Raw genomic sequence first — 12,187 nt, 5'->3', positions numbered from 1 at the left:
TGTCACATACCAATTACCATTAAAAATGAAGATGCATCAGGACAGCCTGGTCTACATAGTAAGCTCCAGGCCAGCCAAAGCAACACATTAACACGCACGCGCACACACACACACACACACACACACACACACACACACACACATACACACACACACACACGGAAGAGAGTGAGATGCCTGAATTCTGCAGCTCTTTCCAACAGCACACTGAAACGTTTGCTGTAGCAAAGGGCTGATGTTACTGTCTTCAATACAGTTTCCCTTTGACCTTTACTCTACATAAACACAACTGTAAAAGTAAATGACTATTGGGTGGGAAAGCGAACTAACTGGTCTCCCTGGATCGTGCAGTCTGCTGACTGGCTTTGAAGGAAGCCTGAACGTTTAGCTCAACCATGACTGATTTCTCTGTCACTAGATACTGAAGTCATTACTACTGCAACCTGCCCTAAAGTGCTTCATTAATTCAGGTAAATATCCAGAGAGCATGGCCTCAGCCACAGGCACTGTTCAAGGGCTGGACTTCATGTGGCAGGGCCAGGATCTCATTACTAAGCTGTTGTGTCTTCTCTTGGATGGACTTAGTGTTGTACTAGCACACAGTGAAGGAAGGCGTAGGAAATGCACTGCAGCCTCCCAGGAGACCTGCTCCTCTAACGCAGCTGGCTGGCTCCAAAGACGTCCTTCCTGCTTGGAACAGGAAAGGAAAGGGTGTGGAAAGCTAACAAGGACTGGAGCCAAAGGTTTGAAACTAGTAATAACAACTGAAAATTTCAAGTAAATTCTTAGAGGCTATATCAAAGGTAATATTCCATACCGTAGATTTTCATTTCTGTTTTCCAGGGATATGTTTGTTGTGTTCTTGTTTCAGACAGGCTCTTGCTCTGTATCCCTGGCTGAGGTGCATTACAGATGTGCACTACCACACTGGGCTTAAGAACATTCCTTGCTCCTGGTTTTAGAGAATTCTATACTATGGACCAAGTATGAGAATTGTATCATACAGAAGACAGATGCGCTTTATTTACTCAGCAGGAAAACCCTGAAGACACACATCTTCCTGCTGACCAAAAGCATCCATTTGGAACCTACTCTTCTGTTCCTTGAAGTGATACTGTTTCGGGCCTTTTCTCTATACGAATCGACCAGCGATGGACTCAGGGTCACTAAGAATCTCTTCCTGGAGATAGGTAGGCGCTACTGGCAGAGCTTCGGCTTCCCTTGGGAAAGGGTCTCCTCTCTAGATAGTCTCATTTGAGTCTGGAATACCATGTTCTATGTTTTCAAAGGAACAACTTTATGAACAGTAAGCTCTTAGTGGCTTTTGCCTACAGAAGGCTTCTCTGCACCGCACCCTAGGCTGTAACCTGTACCTAGGGCAGTCTGCAGCACAGGCTCTGTGGGCACAGTCTGTAAACACCCCGCTCAGACAGCAGAGGCACCCATCAAACAAAAGACGACAAGGAAACCACAGTACCCAGAACTTCAGTTTCTGTTTCATTTTAAAAATAAAAATGAGGACCAGGAGTGGTGGCGCTCACCTTTAATCCCAGCACTCGGGAGGCAGAAGCAAGCAGATCGCTGTGAGCTTGAAGCAAACCTGGTCTACAAAGTGACCCCAGAACAGTCAACGCCTGTCTGGAAAAACCAAAAAGGAAAAAAAAAAAAAAGAAAGAAAGAAAAAGAAGAAAATTATTTTATATTAAGTAAAACAGTAAAAAAGCAAAAACAACAATAAACATTATAAAAAAAAAAAAGGAACTGCACACAACATCTGACAGATCTAGACTGTTATTTGTTATGTTGCCCTGACTTCTGTCACAGTGGTGTGAGTGCCCAGAGTGCACTGTGCTTCCTCACGCCATCACCGCTGTCAAATACAGTCCTAATACCATGTTTTACTTCGAAAGGAGACAGTGTTCCACGGCATGGCCCAACATCTGCTTCCAGTTACTCATCACTTGCACTTCATACACAGTCGTCCCATCGTCCTCACTATGCTAGGAAACATTCAGACAGTGACCACGTCACAACACAGAGCTACTTCTAATTACTAACAACTCAGAGGACATCTTGTGCTGTGTAACAGGGAATCTCCCAGGCCAGGTGACTCCCAGGTGACTACACCTGCTGAGAATGTAGACTCACCTCACCATGTGCACCTACAGTGGGGTCAATATTCTTTAATTTGCCTTAATCTGAGGTCTGTCTTAGCATGGAAGAGAAGTGATATGACAACAGGGTTAGCTGCACCCCATTCCGTGTGTCCTGACCCTCTGTAGTATATAGCCTAAGCTACTATTCATTTACAAAGCAAAGCCAGGTGTTTGCTATAGAACCATGAGGCCCTGACTTTGATCCCCAGCACCCCAAACACCCCCTGTACCACTGGCCCCCAACAAAAACCCAGCTGAACATGGAGCTGGAGAGATGACCCAGTGGTTAAAAGCTCATCCCTTTTGTAGAGATCTAGGTCACAAGCCACTGTAGCTCCACTTCCAGGAGATCTGACGCCCTCTTCTGGTCTCCACAGGGTCCTACACTCACATAGTGCACAAACACACAATCAGGCAGAAACAGATATGCATAAAATAATTTTTTAAAGCTGGGCATAGCATCACACTCTACAGCCAGCCAATCTAGCCCACATCAGCAAACCCTAGTATCGGTGAAAGGCCCTGTCTCAAAATATAAGGTGGAAAGCAACACAGAAAGACATCTGACACCATCCTCTGGCCTCCACCCCCACCATATTTATTTTACATAATTGAAATGGCTTTATCAGCAGTACTGTTACTCTTTATCATGTTTAAAGTGGCTTTAAATTATGACAATTCTGATTTGTCAGTGCTTATAAATACATAATTTGAGGAAATTACAGCAGGATGCATTTTTTTCTCGGTCACCCTTGCACTATGTAGCACAGCACAGCGGCTTTGCAGTGGTGCTCCTGGAGCCCAGGAACGACGGCCCTGCTTTACCTGCTGCAGACTGAGATCTCTGTGGATAACACACCCAGAAAAGGAACTAGCAGGCCACACAATTCCCACTCTTTTAGGACTTCTGCTGTCTCTGAGATGAAGACTGAAATGGAAATGCAGGAGCAAGAAGAACCTGAGAGCATCTGTAGCCCCTTGCTCATGAGGAAAGTCCAGACCATGCGAACATGGCCTGTTATGAATAAAGCTCTAACACCTACAGGTGATGTGTTTGAGAGATGCTGTTAAATGCTGTGTGTGCACCCTCCTTCCCTCCCTCATATGGGTGCTGCAGCCTGTCTTAGTGAGGGTTTCTATTGCTGCAATGAAACACCATGACTAAAAAGCAGCTTGGGGAGGAAAGGGTTTATTTGGCTTGTATTTCCACATTGCTGTTCATCACCAAAGGAAGTCAGGAGGACAGGAGCTCAAACAGGGCAAGATCCCAGAAGCAGGAGCTGTTGCAGAGGCCGTGGCGCTGCTCACTGGCTTGCTCAGCATGGCTTGCCCAGCTTGCTTTCTTACAGAGAGCCCAGGACCACCAGCCCAGGCATGGCCCCACCCACAACGGGCTGGGCTCTCCCCATACTCATCATTAAACTGGATTTCATGGAGGTATTTTCTCAATTGAGTTTCCCTCAGATAACTCTAGTTTGTGTGTCAAGTTGATGAAAGATTAGCCAGCACATAGCCTAACGTTCCTCTCTGTCTTTTCTCTTTCGTATTTTTGTATCTTATGTAAACCCAGGTACGAGTCCTGCCTTCCCTTCCTCAACCTCCCAAGTGCAGGGACTGTATCACGGCCCATGCAGCCGCTCAGCTTAACATCTACATGCACGTTAACAAAGAGCACTGCAATGGCTTTTCACTCAAGTCTTTCTGACTGCATCTTAGTAGGGACAGATTATTTGGACTTGCTACCTTCCCATTATTTATGCTCTGTCCTAGGAAAGAAAATCAGGGTATGAGACTGTGGTTAGTTTTAATGTCAACTTGCCACAAATTAGAGTCACCTGAGTAGGGAGCCTCACCTAAAGAAATGCCCTGATTACTTTAATTGATGTGGGCGACCCACCCCAGCTGTTGTTGGCACATTCTAGCAGCAGCCCTGATGACAAGATTATGACAGAGGAGAAATGGCTGGCCCTTTCTCCTGTGGTCTCCTCTTGCTACCAAAGTGAGGGCTTTGTTGCTGCTACTGCTTCCTTCAACAATATCAGAACCTGAGTTCTCAGACTTCCATTGTGGGCTGAGGAGCAGGAGCAATCCTGGGCACCAAACTGGGCTCTAGGGAGCATCCAGCCCTATGAACTGACCAGCTAGCTACTGGGTGGTCAGCGTCTCCAGGGAGAGACAGCTACTGTGTGAGCTGTGTGTACAGACTGTGTGAGGTGCCCCACTGCAAGGACCAAGAAATGTCCAGGTTCTCAGTCTCTCAGCTGTGTGACAAATGCTACTATCTTAGCAGAAGCTGGCTTGATTATTCTTATATATAATAAACATAACATAACAGGTAATTATCCATGCTCTGCTCTGGGCCACGGGTGAAGAACCCTGACTAATGCACATGACCTGGGTGAATTCCCAGAGTGCAGGTAAAGACGCAAGGAGAGAACAGACTCCACTAAGTTGTCCTCTGATCTCCACATGTACAACATGGTATATGAATGCGCACACACACACACACACACACACACACACACACACACACACACACCTCTTAATATCACCTACATGACAATGACATATACAGGTAAAGTGAAATTGAGTGCATTCTGAAGTTTAGGCCTGTCAAGCATGTGTGGAGCGTGGCCTCGCTGTAACAGACACACTCAGCAGAGGAGCTGCCCTGACAAGCCGAACAAGGCTCTTCTCGGCAAAGCCTGTGCCTGGCGTGTTTGGATGAGAGCTGTTTATTCATCTATAGCACTGGGGCTGTAAATGTTCTCTTGTAAATGGCACCACTTTTGAAGAGTTAGTTAGTAAAGACCAACAGTAATTATTTCTTAGAAAATAGTTATCATGGGGCTGCAGAGGCACCTCAGGAATTAAGAGCACTGTCTGCTCTTCCAAAGGTCCTGAGTTCAACCCCCAGCAAGCACATGGTGGCTCACAACCACCTATAGTGAGATCTGGTGCCCTCTTCTGACATGCAGACATACATGAAGAAAAAATACTGTATATATAATAAATAAATCTTTTAAAAAATAGTTATTACTTTAGAAAACACAAGTTGTACTGTGTCAGGTGTACTTTTGTTACTTTTTGCAGGAGCTGATAAATGTGTCTCCTCAAATCAATAGTCTTCCACTGCAGTGCAACAGCTAATTTAAAGTGTGATGTTATATGTAAAGGTTTGAGACCCTGACACAGGAATTTCCTGTGTGATTACTTAACCTATATGAGAAACTTTATGCTTTAATTTTTTTTGCCTGTGTATGTAGTGCATGCATGTGTGTATGCACATTTGTATGTATATGCATGCATGCAAGTATAACAGATGTGTACATGTGTGCAGGCCCAAAGTTAACATCTGCTGTTGTGCTCATTTACTTTACTGAAGCAATTTATTTATTCTCTCAATGAAAACCCAGAGCTCCCTGATCAGCTAGTCTCACTCGACCATTTGCCAGCTAGTGCCCCCAGGGTACACAGATACGAGAGGCCAACAAGTCTGCCCAGCCTTACATAGGTCCTGGGGACCTGACTCCTGGACTTACGCCTATGCAGCAGACACTTTATCTGATGAGCAATCCCCCCAGCTCATGGTTTTGCTCTTTTGAGATAGGGTCTCCCTCTGTAGCTGTACTGACTCTCTTAGTCACCTAGGGTAGCCTAGAACTCAGAGAGCCCTGGCCCGGGTTCTTCTGGAATGGACTCTTTTCCCAAAGTCTCTGAGTAGCTTTGTAAAAATGCAGCCCACACAAGGCCTTCATCCATCCAATGCGAACTCTACCAGAACAAGCATTTATCTACAGTTCAAGTGAAAACAATCAGTTATTTTCAAATAATTATAGCAACACATCTTACAGTACTTTGTAAGGCTGTAAGGACTTCTTGCAGAGCACTGTCTATTAAATTACAACTTGATAAGAGTTCCTGCATTTACAGCCAAATTTAATCAATGGTCTATGGTAAAAACAAACAAAAAACCATGGAGGAGTAGGTCTGGGGGAGCGGGTAAGTTGTAGGGGGAGATGGAAACTGCTGTTGAGATGTACTGAAAATAAATAAATTTCAAAAATTGTAAAGAGTCAAACAAAAAAATAAATAAAAATAAAATAATTAACTAAAAATAGCTCCTATCTTTACTGTACAACTGGTGTTCTTTTTCAGTTCTGCAGCTATGGAGTCAACCAACTCTTCATATACAAGATAGCCTTAAAAACACTGCACACGTCCTCCTTTCCCTAAACTAGACCATAAAACAAGTCACACAACATTTATACTATATTGGGCACAGTAAGTAAGCTAGAGATGATTTAAGTAGACAGGAGGGCTGGAGAGATGTTCAGCAGGTCACCAGGCAGCTTACACTTGCCGGCAACTCTAGCTCTGGGAGAGCACCGAGGACTCCACAGGAATGCCCCCTCATGCACATATCCTACCACACACATAATTAAAAATAAACCTTTAAAGTAGACAGAAGGACGTGCAAAGGTTAGATGTAAACTTTATATTGAAGGCCTTGCACATCCTTGGATTCTGGTACCCACAGGGTGTTTGCAAACAACAGTCATGAACTTAGGGATGTCTGAACATGCAGCTACCAATAACAGCATGCCATTGGCAGAGAGATGGTGGAACAAGAGTGGTTAGCCTACAAAAGGAACACAATTGTATTTCTGCCTTAAAAACACTCTGTCCAAGTCAGAACATAATATTGTTAATATATATAAACACAAGTATGCTTTTGTAAGATGTAAATAATCGAAACAATAGCACACCCAAGCTACCAATGGTTTGGTTTTCTTGGGTATGGAGAGCGATGGAGTTGGAAGCACAGTCACTTCAACAGTCAACCCCCCTCTGGCCTGGTGTCCAGCATCTATTACGAGATAGACAGGAGTCTGATTTCAAGATGATGCCAAGGTTTGAAACATGCAAGTCATTTTGTTTTTACATAAAAGATGGAACTGAGCTAACCTCTGCTATTTGGAATACAAAATTCTCAAGTCTGAAACATTGCTGTCAACTGAATCCTTACTCTTTAGGGGACTTCCAGGCCCTGCCACTCAAAGGGTTGGCGTTACTAAGCTTCCTACTTCTATCTCCATGGCTGACCAGAGCACATTTTAGTACAATCAGATCATCCCAAGTGTTTAAGTATCTTGAGTTTACAGAGCTTGAATCAGCCAGGGTGCCATCCTCTGACTCAGTTATTCCTAAAGGCAAAGTCTCTCTATCTTTTATCTCCTTTATTCCCTAAGTCAAATTTTAGAAAAAAAATTAATTTATTGGCAGGACTGTCAACAGGTAATTAATGATACTAAATGTCAAGTGGAACAAAAAGGAAAGAAAAAGAGAAGAAAGAAGCACACAATACTACTACTTTGACATGGAAATCACAGGCCACAGAGTATCAGAACTGGAAATATCCCTTAGCTTCCAACCCCTGGCCTGATGCAGTAACCATCAAGTCTGTTTGCTGTCCTCACCTAAGCGAGGGTCCACTCAAGCGCCTGCTTCAAACACCCACCTAGTTGCAAGTGCAGGCTGGAGGCTCAGCAGAGGCACAGCACAGCAGTGCCTCATCAAAATGCTAGCCCCAGCAGTGCCATCCTTAGATGCTCTAAAACTGTTCAGCTGACTTCCTGCCTTCTGCTTTGCCCACCCATGAACCTCCTCACTCCTGGGCAGAAATGGCTCCCAAAGCCACAAACCTTTGAGGTATCCTTGACCTCTCGCTTGCTGTCAGAAGCAGGACCAGCCCTCATTCCCAGAGTGATGTGCACAGCTAGACCTGCTGGACACCCTCTCCTCTTCTGAGAATGCAGTGATGGTGGAGGAGGCTCCAGCAAAGAGAACACAAAGCTCAAGGCTGGAGTGTTGCTAAGATTCTCTAAATGACAGCTGGCCGGAGAGGCTCCCTCCCTCCCTGGCTTTAGTGTGAGGCCAGGCCTGGTCTGTGATCTGGCGCACACGGCTCAGTCCCTGGGTACCTGTAGTCCTCAGGGTTTCTGCAGCACTACGTTGTTTGTGCCATCTTCTCCAGGGATCTTCCAAACAACTCTCTTACTTGCCACAATGTGAGCGAGCTTCCTGTCCCCTAGAGGCTAGGTACCCTGACTAGCTCCCCCACCCCATGCTTTCCCAGCCTCTGCTTCCCACTACACCTCCAGCACCGAGATCAGGTCCTCACCTGCTCACTCTCAGATGTAACAGATAAAAACCCAGGGGTTACCCTCACACTCAGGCCCTAGAGTACAGTAACTACAATAACCGTCTCATCCCCCTTTCTCTGCTAGATACCTCAATGCCCCCACCTACTGCTAAGGACAGAATGTGCATTCCCTAACTGAACACACGCCGCTCCCCACAATCAATATTCCTCTCCAGCCAAACAACTGGTAGTCTTTGCAGAGACTGTTATGCCCAGAATGCACCGGGGTTGAGCTCAGACCACCCACCAAAGACGCTGAGCCACTACTAGAAGGATGCTTTCTTTCCTGCAAACGAGAGAAGCTCAAGCCAAGCGGCCTTCCTTGGGCTTATTCTTGGATATCAAGGCTGTCACGTCGAAGTCTACGTTTTACTATGACTACACTGAAAGGCTATTTTAACATAATATTTTTATTTATTCTTTGGTATTGTTATACAGTGTGTTTTGATCATATTCACAAGTCTTCCGCTTACCTCCAGCCAGATCCACCCTCAGCTCCCCATCCCCTCCAACTCCACGTCCTCTTTTTTATTTTTATAAGCCAAAGAGTCCAATGTGTGGTGCCCATATACACCTGGTACGCAGCCACAGGTGGTTCAATTCTAGGATACATACCCTTAAAAAACCTGACTCTCTTGCCCAGAAGCCATCAACTTTCCACAGGCTTGTGTAAGTAACCCAAGTGCTGTGAGCTTGTGAGTGCATCCTGTCACAACCAGAAGACAGGTTTGCTCTGGTTCTCCCTAACCTCTGGCTCTTACAATTTTTCTGCCTATTCTTCTGGGATGTTCTTTGCCCCTGTGGGTAGGGGAGTGATACAGATGCTCCATTTGTGGATGGGCACTTCACGAACCTGCTACCACTATTCTGCTAAATGGACACAGCATCAAACTTCTCTAAATTCATGTCTCTTTCCCCATGGACTAGTGCAGCTCTCAAGAGTCATCAAAGACGTTTCTTTGTATAGTGGATGGTGGTTAACGCAGAAACTTATAACTGGTCAAGGAGCAGACTGTCAGTCGATGCCTAATGCACATGGCTTAAACGTGGTGGCCAAGGATGGCAGGTGCCCTGTGCACAGCGTACCCAGCGGCAACGGCCAAAGGAGTCAATCTCTGAAGGTAATGAGAAGTTCTTGTCTCGCCTAACTCTAGGATCTGAGCCCCCACTCTGTGCACCTCCACTCCCCATCCCAACACACAAATAAAAAGCCAAGAAATGGGAAGCACCCAAACGTCCACCAACTCATAAACAAGATAACACATAGCCACACATCAGAATATTATACCGATGTAAAACTGAGGCCTTGATATCTGCTACACTGTAAACGAACCTTAATAACATGCGGTGCTGGACAGTTTTATGTCAACTTAACATAAGCCAGAATCATCTGTAAAGGGAGAACTTCCATTGAGAAAACATCCCCACCAGACTGGCCTGTGGGCAAGCCTATGGTGCATTTTCTTGATTAATGATTGACATAGGAGGACTCAGCTCACCGTGGGCAGTGCTACCGGATGGGATGGTAATCCTGGGCTCTATAAGAAAGCATGGTGAGCAAGCCATGGGAAGCAAGCCAGTAAGCAGCTCCCTCCATGGCCTCGGCATCAGCTCCTGCCTCCAGGCTCCTGCCCTGTTTGAGTTCCTGTCCTGACTTCCCCGAGTAATGGTGTGTGACCAAAGAGTTGTAAGCTGAAAGCAACCCTTTCCTTCCCAAGTTGTTTATGGTCACGGTGTTTTATCACAGCAGCAGGAGCCCTAAATAAGGGCGATTACTGAATGACTACATGTATGTGATACATCCAGAATAGGTAAATCTATGATGTCAAAGATTAGTGCTGCCAGGAACAGGACGGTGAGTGGGAAGTGAGTGTGGAGGGGCTGGGCACTTCTTCATGGAGTGTTCACAGCAGCGACCGTGGAGAACTCGGTGAGTGCACCAAAACCACTTTTATGAGCCTTGCAGTATGTGAACTAAATACGAGTAAAGCTAGTATGGTAAGAAACAATGGAACAGAGGCAAACCATAGTGCCTCTGCTCAGGGACTGCTTGAAGCTGCTTGTAATAGGGTATTTTCTCTGCCTTCAGAACACACAGTCTGCTCAAATGAGGAAAGAATGTATTTTCCTACCAATAAATCCCTATAGTGACCAACCATAAAATTGAATCCAAGGTAAACAGAGCCAAGAACAAAAGAGTATACACTTTGCAATCAGCCAGCAGGTACAGGATGGAACCAACTCAATAATACTGTGTAAGGAAAAGTGGTCTCCAACATAGCTCACCTCCTGCTCACCACAGTGACTTCAACAGATCCGAGCCCACCTGTCTCCTGAGGAGAAAATCACAGCCTCCTGACTGGCACAGAGTGAGGGAGACAAGCTGTCTCTCTTCTGACTACAGCAACACCCTGTACAATGCCTGTTTGTACTTGGCCATCAGGTGCCTTCCGTCTCAGAGCATTACTAAATTAAACAAGTCGATGTTGTCCTGAACACGGCCACACACCCTGGCAGGCTGGGAGACTTCATCAGGTGATGGCTAAGGGCGTAGGAAATCAAGAAAAAACAGCACTGGGAGGGTGGCATGGCTTGACTGTCCCGTTCAAGACTGAGGATTCCACAATACCAGAGACACTCTAACCACGCCTAACACAATATATCTTCTGTGGGCATTCACAAACATACAGATCTGGGATCCAAAGAGAGGATTTGAGCCATGCTTTTCAAAACCTACTAGCTGTGTCCACAGACAAATTTCAATTTCACTGTGCCTTTCTATCAGATGCTGAGTGAACAAAATGAGGCCATGAAAACACAGCACATGCTCAAGAATGCCTCACCATACAGCTTCTACTCAGAATGCCACATGATTCCCCATGCAGGGCCTGTCCTCGGTCCCAGCCACTGGCACCAGCCATGCTCCCTTCTGATCTGTCTTCATGAAGACTTCATATTAAATAATCTCCCTCCTCCACCCAGCCCCCGCCACAGAACTGATGACAAGAAGCCATCAATACAGCCTCTCAAACGTATGAAATCAGGGCGTGACACAAAGCCTTCATTCACCCAACAGGCATTTAAAAGCACTGAACCGAGACACTTGAAGTGCATATTGTGCAGAACAGTAATTGGTAACCTTTCCATACGACTGATGCAATCTGATTATAATTCCCAAGTGTCAGCAGTCAGTTTTTCAGGTAAAAGAGAAAGGAAGTGGGATGGCTTCAAGCACTCGGGGAGCAGTGTGGGCGGGTGTCCTCTCCCCTGACAGCAATTCTCATTTGACTGAAGGCTGCTAGAACAAGCTCAGACTGAAACATTCTGTCACATTAGAATCCATTGAAATGCAATCAAGATGAAACTTCCTGGTTTAACATACACGCTTAACTTTCCCCTGTCTGGAGACATGGTAGGAAGCTGAGCGTGTGTGGAGCTGTGGCTGCACCGAGGGGGAAGGGCCAGCCGCTCCGCTCCTCTGCCTTGCTGCAGGTGAATTTCCATCACGCTACACACAAGGCCCAGCTTCCAGGGCTGAGTGAATTTTTCAGGGAGAATGGGACCCAGAGCTGAGAGATAACTTGTGGCCTCAGGCTACTGCCTCCCTCCCCCCCACCCCCCAACTCCATCCACAACTCTACCTTAAGCCTAGAAGTCTAAGGAGATAATCAATCAGGCCGACTCTGGGGACCTGCCCTTCCCACCACACAGCAGCACTTAGGCTCTTCCCCCCAGCAGAGCTCAGTCTTATCCTCCTCAGTGCAAAGCAGTTTTGTCTGGACAGTCAACAGCCACACTCCCTGAATGCTGAGGCTCAACCTCCCAC

General features: G+C 46.0%; 1 protein-coding gene across 8 annotated transcripts in view; it reads right to left on the bottom strand.

The window, feature by feature from the left end:
• Positions 1 to 12,187, bottom strand: part of MRTFB (myocardin related transcription factor B) — a 147,828-nt gene that overhangs the window by 123,803 nt on the left and 11,838 nt on the right. For 3 of the 8 annotated variants that reach the window (XM_084763517.1, XM_084763520.1, XM_084763519.1), the window contains exon 3: positions 1,542 to 1,638. The exons of the other annotated variants lie outside the window; for them this stretch is intronic. The gene's annotated coding sequence lies outside the window, so the exon portion shown is untranslated. The remainder of the gene's footprint in view (positions 1 to 1,541; positions 1,639 to 12,187) is intronic. 8 annotated transcript variants of the gene reach the window in all.

The sequence above is a fragment of the Acomys minous genome, assembly GCF_964271855.1.
Source record: "Acomys minous genome assembly, chromosome: 16".
NCBI lineage: Eukaryota > Metazoa > Chordata > Mammalia > Rodentia > Muridae > Acomys > Acomys minous.
Note: the sequence above shows the minus strand (reverse complement) of the source record. Positions and strands in the feature narration are given on the sequence as shown.